Below are 11,331 nucleotides of genomic sequence, written 5' to 3'. Positions count from 1 at the left end.
TCCGCTGTCTTTCTTTCCTCTCTTCTGAGGTTTCTCTATTGTTATAGACCTTCACTGCCACCTCCGACAAATCCTTAAAATTTTTTCCCCAGCCTTTCTACTTTCTTTTGACATCTGGTGCAGCTTGATTAATAAAAGCCATTATTACTGCAGCCCTACTTTCCTCTGATGTCAGGTTTATGGGATATACAGCCTAAAAGCTTCCATGATGCGTTCTAAGAATGCAGCTGGACTTTCCTGGGGACCTTGCCTTACATTACCCACCTTGGTCAAGTTGGGCGGCTTTTTTGCTGCCACTCAGAAATCAGGCATGAGAACCTGGCGATAAATTCGGAGCCTCTCCCTACCTTCTGGTTCATTGAAGTCCCATGCAGGTCTTTTCGGGGGAAGTGGGGAGGTGGGGGAGGGAGAAACTAACAGCAATGGTGACTGTATAACACCACTCAAAGGGAACAAACATCAGAATTTCAGGTGATAGGATGCATGGGATGGTGGAAGTTACAGCAAAATATACATATATATTGAGGGTTCTGGGGGTTGCAGGGTTGGGATGGGAGTGGATAGGGGGAGCTGATATGAAGGTATCATAGTTGATGATGGCAGCAATTGTACAATTATGTTTGATCCAATAGAACTATGGATTTAAATACATAAGCTACCACATAACTACACTTGAAGGAATATTTTAAGAGATTTCTTGTTAACTTCTGTAGCAAAGTTCCACCAGAAACAAAGGGAATATTTTCAACACTCCCCTTTTTTCCTTTCACCCCTTATACAATTTGCTTATAAGGTATTAATATCTATTCCATTCTCTTAAATAATTCTTAGGTAAGGTGGCAGTAACTTGTAACCCTTTGAATTCTCTATAACATGGACCAAACTTAAATACAGTGTCAAAGGATTTCCAGAGTCAGTTCTGATTATTAGTGGCAATTCTGTACTTCTTGATATTATTACATGTCTCAAATCTTCACCCCATATTTTCTGACATGCATTAAAAATGTCATAGCTATGACCGACTGCAAATACAGGCACTAATGAAAACTGCGTTACTATGATTTTTAATGCATCTTTTTCATGGTCTTTCCCCCACGCTGTTATAACGCCATGTACTGCTGTTGGAACAGAATAGCCTGGAACAGGACCTTTTGTTCCATAGTATTTTTTATTTAAAGAAATTCCCACTACTCGATGTGCTCCTGTAAAGCAGTGGTTCACAACCTTCCTAATGCCACGACCTTTAATACAGTTCTTCATGATGTCGCTGACCCCAACCATAAAATTATTTTGTTGCTACATCATCACTGTAAGTTTGCTACTGTTATGAATCATAATGTAAATCATAACGTGTTTTCTGATGGTCTTAAGTGACCCCTGTGAAAGGGTCGTTCGATTCCCCAAAGAGGTCATGATCCACAGGTTGAGAACCACGGCAAAGTTAACCAAATGAGCAGAGGCTCCAATGCCAGCAGTCGCTTGGGAAGATAATCCTTTGTAGCCAAAGTCATATAATTTCTATTCAAGACCATTTAAGTTGCAGATGTTTCTAACACACATTTAGCCAATATTGTTTTCTATTCCCTTGACTTTGTGGCTACTGGGATTGGATCCCAAGACTACACAAGTATAGTCTCAATCCAGTATTGTAGATGTGTCTACTGATTTTGAGTGACCTTAGCACAATGTTGTATGGCAGCAATTGAATGATCTTCTAGCCCCTGCTTGAAAATCTGACCCCAGTTGAGATGAAATGTCCTCTGTCAGAGAGGTTTTTAACACGTACACATAAAGCAGGTGATTTATGTCCCATGAGCACTTGGCAGGCTCTCTATCTTGTTGCTTGGGAGACCAGCTCAGACTATTGCACACCCTGAGGGTAAAAGCCTTCCTTCATCTTGGTGTTCATCAAACATTAGTGGACACATACTATATTTGTCCTTTTGTGATCAACTAACTGCACGCAGCATAATGATTTCCAAGTCCCTTCACATCATGTGGTGTTTCATAATGCCATCCCTGTTTTTCAGAAATGCATGGTATTCTATTGTGTGTATGTATCAAAGTTTCTTTATACAGTCTCCTAATAATAGGTATTTGGACAGTTTTCAGCTCACCCAACATGGCAGAGTCTCTTACAATAAAATTTCTTAGGATAACCTTTACTACTCTCAAAGCATTGACATGATTTGTGTTGTGATGTAAAGTCAATCATCATTGACATTTTTCTCACCAATGCAATTTTCAGTTTTCTTAGCAGGATTAATCCTTAGCCCCATGACAACCATATGCCCACCCAGAAATGACACAAGATATAACCTGTACAACAATAAGTAAACAAACAAAAATAAAAGCAGTCCCACCATTCTCCATAAACTTCTGATCTGACCTCTACTTGGAATCTATCTTTGAGATCTTCAAGACCTTCCTTAAAATGCTCAATTCATCTAAAAACCACTATTTTATATCGAGCAGCCAAAGTTTCATGTCCCCTTGAGTTTCTTAAATACGCGATAATAGCCTTCGGTTCAAAATACTTTTCTTCCACACAGTACAAAACACAGACCGTGCTTTTCATTCTTTCTTTCTTTTTTAAAGACTCTCTAAGGAAACTAAGACAACTGTATTGCTTAGAGAACTTGTTTGCAGCAATCCACTGATTGACCAAACATATGCATATACATTATATTTGGAATAAACCCTTGCATACAGAATCTGCTTTGCTACCAAGCTCACTGGCTCCAACTGGATGCTAGGCTCTTCTACCCAATGGGAAAATAAATAAATCAGTAAGGGACCTTCATCCCTCTCCTGCCTCCCTAAATTTTGATTTTGGGGAACATGCATTGGGCACTGTCTCAAACAATTTAAGTAAATACATGTTTGTTGGTTTTCTTTTTGTTCTCTTGATTACCCATCTGAAAAAATTGGCAGACTGTACCTTGGTTGACTATCTTCTGTGAGCCCAGCACAGCTGTCTCACTGGGTTATCTCACTGAGTGCCCCTCATACAGTAATACATGGTGTGTCCTCAGAACTCAGACCTTTCAGCTCCATGCAGGCTGTGCTTATGGATGTTTCCCTGGTCATGGTGACTCTGCTCTGGAACTTTGGTGGGTATCTTGTTCCACCATTACTAGTGTAGATCTCTCCCATCCACTCAAACCTGTGTCCAGGGGTCTGCCTCACCCAGTCAATAAGGTAACTGGTGAGTGAGTGTCCAGAATTTTTGCAGGAGATCTTCACTGAAGCACCCCGCTTCTTCACTTCAGCACCAGATTGGACCAGCTGGACCTCAGAGTCACTGCCTGTTGAGTGAAGACAGGTGGACAAAATCAATCTAGAGTAGCTACAATCACTTCCTCCTCCCTGAGACCGGTGACTTCTTTCCCGGTAGCTGCCACCACCAGGAAGAGGATTCTCAAGATCCAGTCCATGGTGTGAGAGCTGTCTCCTCAGCGTTTCTGTCGGGGAGGGTATGCTAGTTAGAACGATCCTTCAGGAAACACAACATACTCATATTTGATCTAGTAGATCTCTGATTGTTTGCATATTCATGTGGTGGAGTATTTAAAAGTAAGGCTTGTGATTAATAAATTACTTGTCATGAAGAATTCTATCTATCATGCAATCCCTAATATCCAATCAACAAAGCTGTATTTTTCAACTTTTGAAACTTTGTGACAACTTTCTAAAAACTTTGTATTTCAATCACTCATGGAAATTATAGTGCCTCCTGATTTTTCATGTGATTAATTATGACTAATTATGACTCCTGATTTTTCATGTGATTAATTATTAATTAATTATGAGACTGCAGCAGTTCATTAAATTTTTTCATTTTTTCATCTTAAAGTTCAGTAAACTTTAAATTAGTCTTCCTTGGCAGCCTATGGATATTAACTTTTCACTGACTTTGAACGTTGTATTTCAGGATGAAATGATTTGGATAATGAATACAAGATCATTTTTTCTTCAATTTTTCATTCCAGAAACAGTAAACCATAGAATTATGGATCCCCAAAACATCAATCCATTTAAACATCCACTTAAAGTTTTGCATACCCAAGATATCAATATTCAGCATTCTAGTGATTTATGGAAATTCCAAGTGTATTGGAGGCATATTTCATAATTCCACAGTCTTATTTTATAGACATTAATTTCTTTAGCATCTTGTGTTATTTAGTTTTTACCTTGACTTGGAGGAATGTTAACAGAGCAAATCTGCTTTCCTCTCAAAAATCCATACCCATGTTGTTTTATGTCATTGATTGTAATCCCCATAATACAGTAGCACTTCTCCCACTTACCCCTGGCTTCCAATTTGTATTACTTTGTTTTTACTACTTCTCTGGCAGAGTATTTTGTACTTGGATAAATGCTGCCATTTTTTTTTTCAAATGGTCAATCATCCTGAGTGTGTGTTCCCTAGTGGTTTGTTTATTTCTCACCATGCTATCTACGGTTCAGTGAAACATTGAGCAACTGGAATGAGATATGTCCCAAGCCTGAAGGCTTACTGAGGTCTAATCGCTCACGGATTCCACTAGTCTCTCTCCAACCAGTAAGCCTTGTCTTTTTAAAATGGTGTTCTACATATTTCACCACTTTATCCAGGCCTCCTAAGGTAAGGGTAGGGAAATATTTTTGTTGTATCTTTTGAAGGGCCATTTTTATATTTATGACCTTATATGTGGGAGATACAAAATTATTATCTTAAAAGTTAGCATGCTATAATTGGCCTGCAAACATTTTATTAGCCTGCAAACATTTAGTTAACCCATCCCTAATGTGAAGTGTGAACCTTTACCCCTTTTATTTATTTGTTTGTTTGTTTATTTATTTCTCATGACCCCTTTTAGGTAGGTCGATAATGGTAGCCAGATAGCATCTTCTTCTTCTGGCCTCAGGATTTTGTAGGCTGATTTATGGGTGGTGCATTATTTCATTGGATTCAGTGTATCCACGCTATTCCACTGGATTTAGTCTGTGGTCATCTCGACTCTAATTTGTTTGGGGGAAGAGACAGGTGAATGGCTGCACCTTAAAAGACTCCTCACAAGTTCTGAAGACTTCTATCACTGCTCAATAATGCAGAATTCACCACATTGTCTCTGTGGAATTCTTTGTGCCAACTCACCTTGATGTCCCAGAGTGGGTCATTCCTTCTGGTATTTCTCTAAGTCTACAGAATGCCCATAATGTTGTCATTTATACTATAGCTTCTCACTTTAGTGCTATAGCATCAGCAATGAAAGTCCTGAAACCGTTTCTCCATCCATGTCACTAAGGGTAACCTTACCTTGATGAAGCAGCACTTTCCATGTTATATTTTGAAAATATTCTGAACTGGTGGCTCAACTTCCAGCAGCATACTGGATAATGTTCTATTGCTACCCGTAAAGTTTCCATTAGCTAATTTTTGAAGAGAAATCATCAAGAGTTCTTCCTAGACTGTCTTACTAAAGGAAAGCCATTAAATTTCTCCAACAGTGAACAATATTATAGCTTCCAGAACCAAAGCAGTATTCAAGTCACCAGAAAATGAAGAAACAAAGGAGTGTTTTCATAACAGTACTAGAACTGACTGATGGGTGGGAGATACAGATAAAAAGAATGTACTTATGTTAATTTTGTCCTAATACATTTAATTTTTTAAAGGGTATTAAATAAATGTTTACTAGTAAATTTATAGTTCAAATTAAATGCAATGCTGCAAGGTAAAAAACTACCAGAAGTTTACGTAAGAAGAAATAAGATACAAAAGTTTGTGTATGTAGTGTTGATTAAACAAACATTACCCATAAGTGAAATGGCACTGAATTATACTTATTAATGAAAACCATCTAATCTGGAGGAGAACAACAGGAATGATGATTCCAGGGGAGGGACATAGGGAGACAGGGGATAAAAAATGGGTGTTATCAAAGCCAGGGACAAAGGAACAAGAAGTTATCTAAAATCTATGGCAATGAGGATGTAGGGCTTGATCAAGAGCAATGTAACCAAGAGGAATTACTGAAACCCAAATGAAGGCTGAGCATGATAGTGGGACAAGAGGAAAGTAAAAGGAAATAGAAGAAAGGGCTAGGAGGCAAAGGTCATTTCTAGAGGTCTAAATACCGGCATGTACATATGTAAATATATTTATGATGATGGGGAAATAGATCTATGTATGTATATTTATAGGTTTAGTATTAAGGTAGCAGATGGACATTGGGGCTCTACTCAAGTACTCCCTCAATGCAAGAACACTTTGTTCTATTAAATTGGCATTTCATGATGCTCACCTTCCCAACATGATTTCTGAAGACAAACTGGGTGTATAAGCAAATGTTGAGAAGAGAGCAGATATTGCCTGGCTATCAAGAGATATAGCATCTGGGATCTTAAAGGCCTGAAGATAAGCAAGTGACCATCTAAATGAGAAGCAACAAAGTCCACATGGAAGAAGGACACCAGTCTGTGTGATCACAAGGTGTCAAAGGGATCAGGTATCAGGCATCAAAGAACAAATATCATATCATTGTGACTGTCGGGGAGTGCAAAGTGAAGACCCAAAGTCCATCTGAAGGCAACTGGACAACCCCTTACAGAAGGGTCGCTGGGAGCAGACAAGCCAGTCAGGGTGGAGTATAGCACCGATGAAACATACAACTTTCCTCTCCTACCCCCCATTATCATGACCCCAAATCTACCTTACAAATCTGGCTTGACCATAGCATGTACACGGGTACAGGTAAGAGCTGGAAACACAGAGAATCCAGGACAGATCAATCCCACAGGATCAATATTGAGAGTAGCTATACCAAGAGGGGAAGGTGAAGGTGCGGGGAAATGGGGTACCGATCACAATGGTCTACCTATAACCCCTCCTAGGGGGCCGACAAGAGAAAAGTGAGTAAAGGGATACATCAGTCAGAGTAAGACATGACAAAGTAATAATAATTTATAAATTATTAAGGGTTCATGATGGAGTGGGGTGGGGGAATGAGAGGAGGAAAATGAGAAGCTGCTACCCAGGGCTCAGGTAGAAAGAAAATATTTTGAAAATGATGGCAACAAATATAAAAATGTGCTTGATACAACAGATGGATGTATGGATTGTGATAAGAGTTGTACAAGCCCCCAATAAAATGATTTTTAAGAAAAGAAAAACACCTAATCTAACATACAAGTCCAAAATTAATGGTAAAAAAACAAATAGTGCCTTCACAACACATTTGGAATATAAATACTCTATATCCTTGGAGCTCAAGGAATTTTAAACCATGCATTGCACTCATGAGTGTCTACGTGCCTGTGTTTCCATTCATTGTCAACAGTTTTTACGTGACAGGTAGGATGAGAATGATCATGATAATCTGCTTGTCAAAAAAATGGGTCATTTAGGAAAATAATGAAGGGTCAAAGTCATGTATATATTTCTACGGCAAGCAGAGTTTACGAGTTTACTAGTTCCTCCTTTCAAGTTAGCAGTGATGATTAGAAAATGTAGGGAAGAAATGAAAAGTGAAATCTGTCGCTGGAGATGCTGAGAGCCAGTTAGAGAACATGCAGACTCCAACAGGAAATCCTCCCGACTGCTCTTCTGTGCCTGTCTAGGGCGGGGACCTGTGATGTTTTGGGTCTTTAGTGCCTTCTGCTGCTCTTTGCCTCCCTTTCAGGGGAAGTTTGTGTCTGGGGTCACATTGAGTCCCCACTATGTGTACCTTGCACATAACACAGGACTGTGTCATGTACAGTCAGGGAACTCAGCTAAAGGGAGAACTGGTTCTTGTAATTGTCTTTGGTGATTAGAGAGTGGACTTCAGAAGGATGAGTGATACTATGTATCACCACCATAGCATATGTGGCCCCACCACTGCAGACCCTTCCCCAGGGGCCAGCTCCAGCAGTAGCTACTGGTGATGGAGTAACCAGAGACCATACAGGTGAGGGAGAACAATAGACTGTGCTTGACCAGACCTAGAAAAGACTCCTGAAGCAGCACCTGGGACAGTGCACCTAGAAATAAAGAGAATAAGTCCCTGTCAGTCACATGCACTCACCACAGGCCCCATAAACCAGCTTTGCTATCTGAGACCCTCACCTTGGGGAACTGTCACCAGGCACAGGAGAACACAGAGCAACAGCGTCTTTGACCACAACTCTGCTTTTTGAGAGGAGCTACAGCACTGCCTGAAAATGTGCTGGCTTTCCCAGACCAAGGGTGGAATGTTACCTCTACATTTAGGGCTTGTCATGGACACTGAAGTGGCTTTTCCCCAGGTGAAATGGGTGCTTCTGAAGCCTGAACATTCCTGCTCAGTCTCTCGAGTTATGCATGGCCACTGAATAACTGCTCAGAGATCTCACCTTGAATTAATTAACCAAGCTTACAGATTCATCCATTTTGGAAAATTATCCATACTTTTGATAATGCAAGCAGTGGCACTATCTTTGAACGTGCTATTTTAAAGTTTATTTCCCATTCAGATTTCCACTTCATTTTTATCCCTCATATCAATGTCTGCAAAAAGTTCCAGACCGAGGGTTGACCTCATCCATTTTCCTCCTTACTTCTAACCACTGTATAATCTCTAATATATTCTAATTTTTTAAAGGTTGAAATACAATTAGAGTAGAACTCACATGGCTTCTCTTGAGCAGATTCTGCTGAGGGGAATAAGTAATGATTTGGTAAAAAACAAAAAAAACCCAGAGGTTTAGTCAATATCCCGAGATTCAAGCACAGGACAGTTTCCCAGTTGTCAGTTGGAGATCACTGAATTGAGCATTTTCTCTCATGTAGGCTGGAATGTAATCACTTGATCCCAGTCACTGCAGCAGACTGCCTGCCATCTCATGGCATCTGGTGTTGGTGGGTGTCTGAACAATTTAAGATTCTGACTGCGTGCATCTCTGCTCATTAGTCCAGGTCACTTTCTTTCTTTTCTTTTTTTCAGTCCAGGTCACTTTCATCTCTGTGTGTATAAGAAGTAGATTTATATACAAGAGCAATTGAACATTGAGAAAATGGCCCAGCCCAGTCCAGATCAAGTCCATAAGTCTGATATTAGCCTATATGTCCAACAGCAATCTATAAAGTCCTCTTCATACTCACGAAACACATGCAATGATGCCGAATTTAGAAGGTCACAGGCCAGTGGGTAGCAAGTCTTTGCATCCAGTGTCATTGGAAACAGCTCTAGCAGGGGTCTCGGAATGGCTTCCCCAGCCCCCTGGGCTGCACGGGATGGGTCAATTTGTCCTCTCAGCTGCAGTGTCTCCCAAGCTGGGAAGTAGTGAGAAAGAGTCTTTCCTGCCTCCAAGGATGAAATACTGGATTTCCCAGAATTCTCATGAGAAGGCCATGCCCACACAGAGGCCTCAGTGGTTATGATCTGATTGACAGGCTAGACTCCACCCCTACATTCTTAATCATCAAATTGACAAATGATTATATAACTCCCACAGTACCCTTTGTAAATGGCGTTTTTATCACGTGTGCTACAAAGTACCCGTATACGCTGGTAGTTTCCTTCCACATTGAAGAAGCGTTGTTGGGCTCTATAATCCATATGTTGTTTTTGTTTTTTCCCACTGCTCCAAATCATGGTCAGTAATTTAATCAATATACCCACAGAACTTTCCAATTTTTGGAACTTGGAAATTATAGAAAAATATGGGTCCAATGAAAGGGCAATCAAAATTATCCAGTTTTCTACTGTTGTAGAGAAATCAGGCATAGTTCTTTGCAGCTTAAAATGACAACTACTTGGTTATTTCATGACTTTGTGATGAAAACATTGGCATCAAAGAGAAGGTCTAATGCTGGCCAATGCAGTGCCTCTCCTTGCCAATCTTTATTGGTGAGTAAGGCATCAGCTTCCAAGACTGTACTCATATATACACTCCCATATAAACTCTCTCATGCTGCCTAAGGCTGCAAGATGGGAGTTATGCCAGGGTTAAGGCAAAGATCTCGCTTCAGCACATGGGGTCTATATTTTATCCTGAGTGTGCAACTATATCGGGAATATTTCATTTAAATGATTTTGTTTTTATATTTAAACAAAAGACCCTCTTGAGCGTCAGTGTTTAAATAGTTTACTAAAGTGGCTGGACTCTATGCTCCGTGAATGTCATCCAGGTATAGAAGATGATGAGCTGTTGAGGAGTGCCACATTATGAATGATTTTCAAAGAAAGACACTACATAATTAGCTAAAATCAGAATTACAAAATTGATGAAATGGGGAGATCGGAGCTGATGTCCTCAAAGTTAGCAAGTAAGCATGTGAAACATTGTGGTCCATCAACTGTCATTAAGAATTCCAAGTTAAATGGTCAATAAATTAGTAACGCAAGTTTATTATTGTGCTTCTGCTTCAAAAGACATACTGATAACGTGAAAGACTGGTGAGAGTTAGAGTGCCAGAAACTCTACCAAATGTCACAGTCACATTAGAACAATCTGGCAGCTTTTTCACAACCGCGAATATGATTTTATAATATAATCAAGCTACCATTCTCCTCAAATCGTTTAAAATTAAAGCTACATAAACTATGCACAGTAATTATAAAGTGCTTTTAACCATAAATTGAAATATACCAAACTCAACTCAGTGACATTGCATAGATGCCAAGTGAAAGTGACCCTATAGGACAGGTAAGAACTGTCCTTGTGTGTTTCAGATACTGTAACTCTTTAAAGGAGTAGAAATCCTCATCTGTCTTCATGGAATAGCTGGTGGTTTTGTATTGCTGAACTTGCAGCTAGCAGCCCAATGCATAACCACTACTCAACCAGGGAATCTATGAAAAGAGGGAAGAAGGAAAATCAACCGCTAAACTAGCATCCCAAAATGCTGGTATCTGTCAGACTGAGTTCAGGCCTGCTTTAACTCCTCAACCATTCCTCCCAATGCACTCTTTGCCAAGACTCTTGAGAACTGGTGTTCAATAGGTGATGTATGTAAGTTAACAGCAGTTAAATTCTTCTACTTGTTATTGCCAGGTTGGAAATATGACATTTTTATTTCAAATATAAGATGAAACTTTACAACAGAGTTAATATAATTGTATACATTACAAAATAATTAGGGCATTTCAAGATGGAAAGCAAAACTCTATTAAAATGTTGCTATTGAAATGAATAGAACAACTCTGAGGGTGGTACAGGGCAGCATACTAACATAAGTAACTTTCAGGTGATCAATGACTGTAAATCTAAAAGCAAAATAAAGTGCACACAGCAATGTTTTCTGTTTTATAAAGGTCAATACCATGAGTATGTGTCCCCAAGTTATGAAATCATTATACATCGTTAAAAAATTGCAGAGTG

The 11,331-nt window shown here is 39.5% G+C and overlaps 1 pseudogene; it reads right to left on the bottom strand.

The window, feature by feature from the left end:
- Nucleotides 1-349: 349 nt before the first annotated feature.
- Nucleotides 350-2,376, bottom strand: LOC142427720 (nicotinamide phosphoribosyltransferase pseudogene; annotated as a pseudogene).
- Nucleotides 2,377-11,331: the final 8,955 nt, after the last annotated feature.

The sequence above is a fragment of the Tenrec ecaudatus genome, chromosome 15, assembly GCF_050624435.1.
Source record: "Tenrec ecaudatus isolate mTenEca1 chromosome 15, mTenEca1.hap1, whole genome shotgun sequence".
Taxonomy (NCBI): Eukaryota; Metazoa; Chordata; class Mammalia; order Afrosoricida; family Tenrecidae; genus Tenrec; species Tenrec ecaudatus.
The sequence above is the reverse complement of the archived record's forward strand: the minus strand, read 5'-3'. Positions and strand labels throughout refer to the sequence as shown.